The 11,022-nt window shown below is 49.8% G+C and overlaps 1 protein-coding gene across 4 annotated transcripts in view; it reads right to left on the reverse strand.

The window, feature by feature from the left end:
- The window catches only part of LZTS1 (leucine zipper tumor suppressor 1), a 49,293-nt gene extending 43,110 nt beyond the window's left edge, over positions 1–6,183 (reverse strand). The window contains exon 1 of one of the 4 annotated variants that reach the window (XM_030832556.2): positions 5,967–6,183. The gene's annotated coding sequence lies outside the window, so the exon portion shown is untranslated. Of the gene's footprint in view, positions 1–4,751; positions 4,774–4,877; positions 5,191–5,961 lie in introns of those variants that run through there. The other 3 variants (XM_030832557.2, XM_060301225.1, XM_060301226.1) reach the window with 3 other exon arrangements.
- Between the last annotated feature and the right edge of the window lie 4,839 nt (positions 6,184–11,022).

Below are 11,022 nucleotides of genomic sequence, written 5' to 3' on the forward strand. Positions count from 1 at the left end.
GACCCCTCTTCTTCTAGTGGATGCTGGGGCCTGGGAGGATATGCAGCCCTGAAGCCCGAAAGACTGCTCTGGGCATGGCAGAAATGGAGGTTCTGTGGTCTTGGGGAGGGGGCTGCCCAAGCACACTGCCGATCGTGCCCCAGAGAGAGGCCAACCCAGTGGACACAGGTGTGGAGCTTGCAGGGCCTGCCAGCCAGGAGTCTGAGGACTGGTGTTGTGGGATGTGACTGCGAGTGTGGGTATCAGAGGAGAGCTTCTCTGAGATGCAGAGATGATGAGAATGCAAGGGGTGTGTGTGTGTGCGTGTGTGTGCGCGCGCACGCGCGCGTGTGTGTGTGTGTGTGTGCGTGTGTGTGTGTCTGCCCGCAGCCATGTTGAAGGCAGTTATCTTCTCCCACAGTGATTAGCTGACATGGAAGCAAATCTGTGGGTGATCTGGGGAGGGCAGCTCTTTACTGCCTTCGTTCCAGACACTGAAAGAAGCCTACATCATATCTGTTCAGACAACCATTTGGCCTGTCACTTAGTAAGAAAAATCACCTCTCTGTTGGATTGATTAGGACAATTAGTTTTAGTTGTTAGTGCGCACGCTCACACACACACACACACACACACACACTCTGTCCTCTGTCTCTTCTATCCTCCCTTCGATCCTCACTGCACCCTCTTGCCACCTTCCCTCCATCCAATTCTGTCCTCATCTGGGAGGCAGCCTCCATGTGTGATCACCTCCCAAATCTGGTTTCCACACTGCTTACATTACCAGCAAAGAGACTGCTAATCTCTTTTTAGTTTGGGACTTATTTGCATATGGATAAGGTGGAAACACTGAATTAGATTATGGAATAAAGTTTGGTATTCTAATGAAATGTCGTTAATTCAGATTCTGTGAAGTCAAAATTTGCATAATTTCACTGTGGCGTGGACTAAACCTTATGAGTTGGCTAGCTATAAAGAGAAAGAACCGACATAGGATACATTACATTCCTTAAAGTGAGTCTCAAGTAGAGACCCCATTATGCCAGATACTTCCTAGTTTATCACTTACTGAGCTTAACCTATATGCCTAACAAGTGCTTAGGGATAAGAAGTGGGGGGGCACAGAAAAAGGGAAGAAAACACTTTAAGACTCTCATCAAGCTTGAATGATAATAATTATGGAAGAAATCGAGTTCTTGTAATTTAAAAAATCTCTTTTCTTCTGCACTTTAGACACTTGTCAACAATTCATTGAACCTAAATCCATTTAATGAGGCCTAATGGTTGGGTGGTTACAGCCCTGACGGGGAGTCAGGATGGCCTGATTCAAATTCCAGCATTCCACTTAAAGTCTTGGGTGAACCCCCTGTACCTCTGACAGGCTCACTCAATTTTCTCATCTGTCAAATTGTTGAAGAAATCTGCGTTGTAAATAATAATATTGATAATAATAATATTCCTTTTAAGATTAAAAAGTGCTACTAAAATCACTACAACAGGAAGCCTAGGGATGGTTAGGCCGTCTTGTGGGAGTCTGTGTCCGGCAGGAAGCAAGCACGTGAGAGAAGCAGGATGGAGATCGCATATACAGCGGCAGCTTTGCCGATCAGCAGCTAGAAGCCCAACTCACCCCTGCCGAACTTTGGCTGACACATCCCTGCCCACTTTTCTGGACCCTGGGAGGGGGCCATCCATGGCCAAGCTGCACACTTGTTCGGCTGGACGCAGTTATAAGAGGTGAGTGACCACCCACCCTGCATTCCCCAGCTCTGTCTGGTCCGGGTGGCTGGCCAAGCCGGGCAGAAGGAGGTAACAGGCTCCTTCTGGGGCTCCCCTTGGAGAGAGAGAGATCCATCTCCTAGGCTCTCAGCTTGCATCTGGGAGCTATGACCTTGCTGCTGCTACGCTTCCTCTCTAAAGGGAAGGTATAAATCCCTTCCTTAGGTTCAACTTCAAGGTTCCGTTCATGGCCACCTCCACCCTGGAGAGTTCTAGCTTACCTCCCCTCCCGGGGAGCAGCTGCTGTGTTCAAAGTTAGCATGATCCAGTTTTCAATGTACTTGTCACTGATTCATGGGGGCTGGTTCCTCTTCAATCCTCCTCACAAGTTTTAGTCTCAAACCATTACTTAGCCATTTTGTTTATCCCCCATCTCCCTGGCACCTCGCATGGCTAAGACCTTTAGTAAAGAGTGAAATGCGGAGCTTTTCAAACTTGAGCGATGATCTTTGAAAGGAAAACGAAAATTGTCATGGACCCCTGAGAAGGTATGTGAAATCCTGATATGAGAACTAATGGGGTGGTGCAAAGGGCATGGGAAGGGAGTCACCAGACTCTGAACCGTGTGACCTTGGGCAAATCACAAGCCAGATGACCTCCCCAAACATGGTAGCAACTCACACTCCCAACAGCACAGTGAGAATGTCCATTTCAGAACAGTGGTTTTCAAACTGCAGCAGCACAAAGATCTATTCAAAAGCAAACTCAAAGACTTAACCATGTAAATCTCCTAAAGATTCCTCAGGCAGTTGGACACTTTTTTATTGGCCAAACCCCAGAAACACCTCATCATTGCCCTGGAACCACTGCCCCCTGGGATTCCAAGGGCAGGATTTTAAAACCCCAAATCAACATCACATCTAGCACTTCCCACTTGTATAATTGTACTTCTCGGTCGATGGACCTGGAGATAGAGTGCGTAGGTTGGCAGGGTGGGTGAAGGCTGGGTTTTCTTTAGGCTCCTGAACTACTGGAGGCAGGAACCAGGATGGAGAAGGCCCATGTAGGCAGAGGCCCTGAAAGCGTTGGCCCAGTAATAGCAGCAGGAAGTCAGAGGTCACTCCAGCAAAGTGTCCCCAAGCAGAAATCTGCTGCTAGGAAAAGTGCTCTCACCAAGAGTCTCTGACAGCTCTTTTCTCTCCCATTACTTTATTAAACACTCATTTCCTATGGGATTCCTCCTAGCAGCCAAACACCACTCTGAGCTGGGAATTCACGACAAGATCTCTGCCTCTAGGAACTTTGGAGGCTCTTCAGGGGCCCGTGGGTAAATGCTAGGAGAGCAAGGAATGATGGACTCGGAGGAAGGCATGTGACCCAGACTTCAGGAGAGAAGAGGGGACAGGTTCTTGGAGGAGTCGATCCTCATGGTTAAAATCTGAAGTGCCAGCAGGGGCTGGCTGGGTGGAGGTAGAGGAACAGGGTAAGAATATTTTGCACAGAAGAAACATGTTCAAAAGTAGCAGAAGAGGGCTTTCCCTGGTGGCGCAGTGGTTGAGAGTCCGCCTGCCGATGCAGGGGACGCGGGTTCGTGCCCCGGTCCGGGAAGATCCCACCTACCGCAGAGCGGCTTGGCCCGTGAGCCATGGCCGCTGAGCCTGCACGTCCAGAGCCTGTGCTCCGCAATGGGAGAGGCCACAACAAAAACAAACAAACAAACAAAAAAACAAAACAAACACTAAAACTAGCAGAAGAAAGTGGAAAGAGCCAGAGGCAAGGCTGAGCTGAGTTCAAACCCTTGCTCCCCTATTTCCTATCCTGGCAACGTTATTTAAGTCTCCTCCTCTAATAATCATACACACCCTGTGGGGCTGTGCTGAGCATTAAAGGAGATAATGAATAAAAAGTACTGGACACACAGGGTACTTAGTGAAGGGTATTAAATGTTGCTAAATATTCCCCATTACACTATTCTGTAAGCTGCATAACCACAGGTTTGCCATAATCACCTTCTTTGTCTTTGTAGACTCACTTTCTGCTCCAGAGCCTTGCATTTTGTAGGCATCCAATGAATATTTATTAAATGAATGTTGAAAAAGTGCAAAGGCATATACATACATTTTGGGGACTAGAAAGCCATTTTCCCGTAGCTGGAGCCCATCCACCTCTGTGCCCATACAGGCAGACACATGGCTTCTCGAAATGGCACGGCGCATCTTTCCCTCACACATTCCCAATGCACTGGCTCTCCCCAGCCTTCACTGCACAACAGCACCCCTTTGACGGCAGCCACCCTGACACACATCTACCTGGACACAGGGGCAGACCAGATGAGGGGCTCCTCCTACAGACAGAGAGACACACAAGCTGAACTATTAAAACAGGTTCTACCTTGTGAATCGCAGAGACTGCCATAAATGTTAAAAAAAAAAAAAAAACCACCATCTCAAATGTCCCATCCTCCTTCTGGCTCACACACTGATACCTTCAAAGAGACACTCTGCTTTCTACACCTGAGTTTCTTCTCATTACCGGCAGAGCGAGTGTCCCACGTTCACATCTACCCAGCTGAACCTTCGTGCCTGGGGAGTCCACTTGCTACGCCTGACTTTGCTCCAATTAGCTGTGGACCTTGGGAAAGCCCTGCTGCTCTGGGGCCTCACTTTTTTCACTGGCAGAACACAGAGAGTCAGCCATGCTTCATGCTCACCTGGTAGTTATGTCACGAGAGTAAAGGAGATACCAAATGAGGTAACGTCTATGATGCGCAGAAAACACCTCAAGAAGAAAGGCGCTGGATAAATACAAGGTGTAAACCCCACACCTGATTAGTGTGTACGCTTCTGTCCACAGACTTCACCCACAGACTGTGCTCTCTTCAACCCTTGAACGCAAACAGCCTTCCTCCCCGTAAATGCTGTCTCAGATACCCATCTTCACATGCGTACATATATACATATACTTCCAACACCTGTATTTTCCTCAGCATGTCCAGGGAAAATTGTTTTTGAACTTAGAGGAAGCTCAGGTTACAGACGCTCTCCTGCCCCTACCTACAGGCTCTTTTGTAGGGTCTCTGGTGCAGACAGAAGTGCCAAGCAGACAACTCATCTCTCTGTGGCTGGGCGTCTCAGCTCCCATGATTAGGCTGCACTGCTGGCAGAGCAGAAGATCCTTACCTGGCACAGCTCCTCCCAAGGGCTCTGCAGAGCTTGGTACCTCCTCAAACTTGCCAGAACCCAAGACCAGAGCAGAGGGGCTGATGGCAGCGAGAGGATGTGCATGGAATGGAAGAGGAAGGACCCAGAAACTTCAGACGCTCAGCGCCCTAAGTACTCCTTGCTCCTGGGAAATTGAGGACCCTGAAGCTAACGAGTCTGGAGCACTTTCCTAGGCATGACACACCCATGGGCGAGCAGAATGCTAATGTCCTTCAGTTTAGTCCTTTCCACCTGGAGGAGGAAGGGGAAAGCCCTTGGTGTTGTGGTCCTATTGCTGCTGAGTTGTGTGCTCTAAAGGCTGGAGATAAGCATGTGGAAGGGTGTGTGTGTGTGTGTGTGTGTGTGTGTGTGTGTGTGTGTGTGTGTGTGTGTGTGTGTGTGTGTGTAGGGGTGGGGAGAGGGTGAGGGGCTGGCTGCCTGCGGTGGGTGAGAGAAAGAAATAAATGTGGTGTGTGTGTAGGTGTGAGACTGTGTGTGTGTGTTACCTTGGCTGAATTGCTCCAGGGGGCCAGGTTCATCACCCCCGCTATCCACCTCATCCCCTGCGACCTACTCCTTCAGTGAAACAATCCAAACCTCTAACTGCATCCGTGTCCCCACCACCAGCGCGGACACAGCCCATCTTCAAAGTTCCAGACAGCAAAGTTCAGTGCCCAGGTCCCAGCTGTCAGACCCTCACGCACACCTCTTGCTTCCTCATCTCTGGACATTGGTGTCACCCAACACCTATGTCCCCCCAGATCAGATTCTGGGCTTGCAGTAGATAAACCCCGTCTGCAGGAGACGGAGACAAAGACGGAAGGACGGACGCACCCTCCTTTCTTCCGGGCTGGTACCAGACCCACCGCACGCGCCCAGGCAGAGGGGAGACCCTGACAGTTACATGCGGAGACAAAGACACCTGGACAGACGCCGGCACAGACAGACAAAGACCGACGGACGCGCTGGCACGCCGCGGGGAGCGCAATTTCCCCGGAGCTGGGGCGCCCTGTCGGGGCCGTAGACCCTCCTCTGGAGGGAGCGAGACCCTCGTCCACCGCACCTTACCTGCCCCTGCGCCTGGGGCTGACTTCAGTTTTTTTTTTTTTCAGTGCGTTTTGCGATGTGCTCCCGTCTTTCTTCTCCCAGAACTGCCGGGCCGGGCGGATACCGCGGCTGCTCGCGGCTCCGGCTCGCTGGACTAGGCGGGCAGAGAAACTTTCGGCCTCGCCGCCCTCCCGGCGCCCGCCCGCTCCCGGCGCGCCGGCCTCCGCGCGGGTCCCGGAGCCGCGGGCTGGCGGGAGGGCAGGGCGGGCCGGGCGGGCCGGGGCGGGGTCGGCGCCGTTCATTGGCCAGGGCGGGCCGGGGCTGGGCTGGGCGGGGCCCGAGCCGGCGCCGCTCATTGGCCAGGCGCTGCCGGCGGCTGGTCCTTGTGGCTCGGCGGCCTTTGTTCCCAGCTGACAGCTGGGGCTGCTCTCGACCTCCGGCTCGCCTGCATCCGCCTCCCGCGCGGGGTCCCGGCTCCCCCAACTCTCCGATCTCAGCTTCAGCACATCGCTGCGGACAGACCCGTCTGCTCAGTCTTTTTCCTCCCCCTCTTTCTCTTTCCCCATTCCTTCTTTTTGTCCTTTTCTTCTTATTTCCCCACTTCTTTTTCACGTCCTTCCTTATCACCCCTTCTTCTTACAAGTTTCATTTTCTTAGCACCATCTCCCCACTCCAACCCCCAAACCCTGCAAAAAGGCTGGACTTCTAGGTTCAAAGACGGCACCAGCAGCCTAGTGAGGGGCATTGGTTCACCGTGCCAGGATTGCAGATTGGAGCCTAGACCACTGGCACTCCCACTCCGAAGACAATTCAAAGGCAAAGGTTTCCAACTCCTTCCCAGGGACTGAGTTTCAGGTGAAAGTTGAGGCCTGTTTACAGATTGTAATCTTACGCAGTACCTTTCTAACGCTATCATTTTCTCTACCACCCTCACTTTCAACTTCTAGCATTTGAGCTAGGAGGGGACCTAACCTTACAAGCTTTGGTTGGACAAAGGGTCAGTTAAGTGGGGTTCCAGGTGTTGCATGAAGTTCGGGTCCTGAGGGTGCACTAAGGCTAATGCGTTAAAACCAGGCATGGCTCTGCCCAGGGAGTGTCAGACGGGGGAAGACTGAGGTGGCTGACTTCTGATTATAACTGGAATGGGGAAAGACAGCCTGAAGGGAGGTACACCAGTTTGTTTCTGCCACTCCTCCACTCAAACCCTCTAGGGCAGCGGTCCCCAACCCCCAGGGCAGCACACATGTGCTGTGTGGATGGATGCAGCACAAGAGGCACGGATGGAGCTTTAGAGAAAGGAGCCGTCATTCTACCTGGGATGATCAGAGAAGGTGTGCGTAAGGATTGCATTTTAGGTCTCAAATTTTGGCAAAGAGAGAACGGCTTTTCGAATGAGGGATGAGTGCACAAAAAGGTGGGGAAGAAGTGCTGTTCAGAAGAGGCTGAGTAGCCTTGGGGTTGACACATAGAAATTGTAGTATTACTTGTAATAGCTACCATGTGTATGTATTGGGTTGGCCAAAAAGTTCGCTCGGGTTTTTCCGTAAGATTTTGGAAAAAAATAAACGAATTTTTTAGGCCTATTAGGAAGCAGAACACACAGCAGGAGGTGAGTGGCGTGCAAAGGAGCAAAGTTTCATCTGCTGCTCCCCGTCGCTCGTATTACCACCTGAACCATGCCCCCGCCACCACCCATCCGTGGAAAAATTATCTTCCACGAAACCGGTCCCTGGTGCCAAAAAGGTTGGGGACAGCTGCTCTAGGGGATCCTCACTATTTCCAGTTCTTGCACAGCACAGGCTCCGGACGCGCAGGCTCAGCAGCCATGGCTCACAGGCCTAGCTGCTCCGTGGCATGTGGGATCCTTCCGGACCGGGGCACGAACCCGTGTCCCCTGAATCGGCAGGCGGACTCTCAAGCACTGCGCCACCAGGGAAGCCCTGTCTCCAGTTCTTGACTGTGAAGACTCCATCTCTCAATTCCAGGCTTCCTGGGAGGCAGCAAACCATGAGATTTAAGAGGTCAAACAGGCTCTGCTACTTATCAACTGTATGACCCTGAGCCAGTGCCTTAACTTCCTTATATGTCAGTTTTTTCCTTTACAAAATGGGGGTAACAATTCCCGAATGTAAACTCCCTGAGGGCAGGGACTTTCTCTTTTGTTCATGGCCGAGACAGTTGGTGCATTTTGTTCACACATGTATCCCCAACACCCAGAACTTGGTTGGCACATAGTAGGCACTCGATAAATATTTGTTGAATAAATGAATTTCGTGTTTATAGATTTGTTGTGAGGCTTAAACAAGAATCCCTAGTAAGTATTGGGGTGGCCAAAAAGTTCGTTCGTTCCCCCCGAAGGATCTTACAAAAACTCGAACGAACTTTTTGGCCAACCCAATACATACACATGGTAGCTATTACAAGTAATACTACAATTTCTGTGTGTCAACCCCAAGGCTACTCAGTCTCCTCTGAACAGCACTTCTTCCCCACCTTTGTGTGCACTCATCCCTCATTCGAAAAGCCATTCTCTCTTTGTCAAAATTTGAGACCTAAAATGCAATCCTTACTCACACCTTCTCTGATCATCGCAGGTAGAATGATGGCTCCTTTCTCTAAAGCTCCATGCATGCCTCTTGTGCTGCATCCATCCACACAGCACATGTGTGCTTGCTTGCATGGTGGTTGTGGCTATAGGGCTGGCATTCCCTGGAGCTTGAGCTATCTGGGGTCAGGTACTGGACTCTACATCTACCTCCAGGGATAGGTGTGGTTACCTCCACACATGAGAGTTTCTCAGTAATATTTGCTGAATGGGTTAATACAGATCAAACATCTCAGCACCTTCAAGAAAGGGTAGATTCTTGGAAGGCAGAGTAAGGGACCCAGGGGTCTTCAGACTTTGATCAAACTAATTTTTGTGTCTTCAGATGTGGAATTCCATGAAAGGGGCAGAAGGATTCTGGAGGCCTGCTTCTGGTTCTGGCCTTACCACTGACTATGTAAATGCTTTTGGACAAGCCATGCCCCTGGCTAGGCCTCAGTTTCCTCAGCTGCAAAGTGGACAGTTTGGATGAAACTCTTTAAGGGTCCTCCTCCAGCACTGATGTCCTGTGGCTCTGTCAGAGACATTCTAGGCAGACATTCTAGGGCTTGACACAGCCCTCTTAGAAGGAATGAGTTAGGCAAAGGGTCTGGGCAGAGTTTTGGTGTGTGTGTGAGGGGTGGAATCCAGAAACAGTTTGGAAGAATAGAAACACCCTGTGCAGGGGCTGCTTCAGAGATAAAGTGGGGTTTATGGACAGTGGGGGCGGAAGTAAGGAAGCAGAATGGGAGAGGAGAGCTGTGATGGTGAGCGTGTGTGTGTGTGTGTGTGTGTGTGTGTGGTCACAAGAGCCTCAGGAATGTGGACTCCAGGAGTACAAGGCCACAATTAGCTTCCTGATTAAGCTGTTGGGTATGGTAATGCAATGCCTGGGTGTGTCTGCCCCTAAAACTGCTGGTGGGATTCTCACTGTGGCTCCTCTTCCTTTGTCTAGTGAAAGAGTGCTGCCCTTCTAGGCCCTGGGTATCCCATTTGGCCCTCTGCATCACGCAGGCTCTCCCTTGCCTGAGCTGAGTCTAGAAAGCTGGGTCACAAAGTATGTTCTTATAAAAAATTCCCTGCCGGGAAGAGATATGGGAACACATGTATATGTATAACTGATTCACTTTCTTACAAAGCAGAAACTAACACATGATTGTAAAGCAATTATACTCCAATAAAGATATAAAAAAAAAATTCCCTGCCATCTTCATCTGCTCATTACCTGAGGGCCAAGTAGCTTACTGTTCTAGCTCATCACTCTGTTATCCATCTCTAGGACCTCAGATCGGCCACAGAGGACCAAGCCCACGGACCAGTTAACCCAGCAGCTCGTCTGAACTAGAAACACCTCTGCTTTTTTCAGTGTACTTTTTTTTTTTTTTTTGGCTGTGTTGGGTCTTCGATGCTGCACTCGGGCTTTCTCTAGTTGCAGCAAGCAGGGGTTACTCTTTGTTGCGGACCACGGGCTCTAGGGCATGCAGGCTTCAGTAGTTGTAGCACACAGACTTAGTTGCTCCGTGGCATGTGGGATCTTCTGGACCAGGGATCGAACCTGTGTCCCCTGCATTGGCAGGCAGATTCTTAACCACTGTGCCACCAGGGAAGTCCCTCAATGTACTTTCTCCTATCACAATTTAAATAATTGCCTGGCTTCTTGTTTGTCTTCAACTCTTCTGTAAGTTTCTTGTTCCAAGACCAACATCTTCTTTGTTCAATATTGAATCCCCAGCACATTGTTGGTACACAGCAAGCACTCAAAAAGTACTTAAATAAATTCCATGGTGGAAGGCAGGATGATGTTGCAGAGAGAGCAATGAACTCATATACAAAAGATTCACACCTATTCCCACTTCTTCAAACTTGTGGTCTTGTCACAACCTGTTTGAGATTCAGTTTGCTCATCAGTGAAATGGGCATAATAACATTTGCCCTATCTGTCTTGTGGCAGTGACACAAATATGAAAAGAATTGCTGACGTCAAAGTTAGTAAGAAAAGTAAAAAATGTTAAATAATTGTTTAATATTATTTCAAGTCTAAAAATTCAGGGCCTTGGGTTGGGAGGTAAGAAAGGCTGACTATATTTAACTGAGGCTGGGTAATCTCCAAAAGTAGGCAAGAATCTATTATAATGCTAGAGAATTGAGAAAAGCTTTAAGGAATCAACAGGCTTCCACTACTTCTATCTTCCAGCTGCCCCAGGAAAGTAGAGGAAGGCTGGTTTTCATGTAGGCCAAGCCAGTGCCTCCTGATCTTAGAGGATGCCCAACCAGTATCCTGTCTCCCTCCAGGGTAGAAAACAGTTGCCCTGGAGTTGCCCTGGAGGTTAAGCTCTTATAACCAGAATTTACGTTTCTTACCTGTATGTCCCTGGGCACCTTGCATCTCTTATCTCTGGATATCACTAAACTCCTTTGCTTTGGGAGGGACATCTCTTCCTTGACTTCTCTGGGTGTTAAGAAAACAAATTAGATAAAATGCAAGTAGTGTTT

This window comes from Globicephala melas, chromosome 6 (assembly GCF_963455315.2).
Source record: "Globicephala melas chromosome 6, mGloMel1.2, whole genome shotgun sequence".
NCBI lineage: Eukaryota > Metazoa > Chordata > Mammalia > Artiodactyla > Delphinidae > Globicephala > Globicephala melas.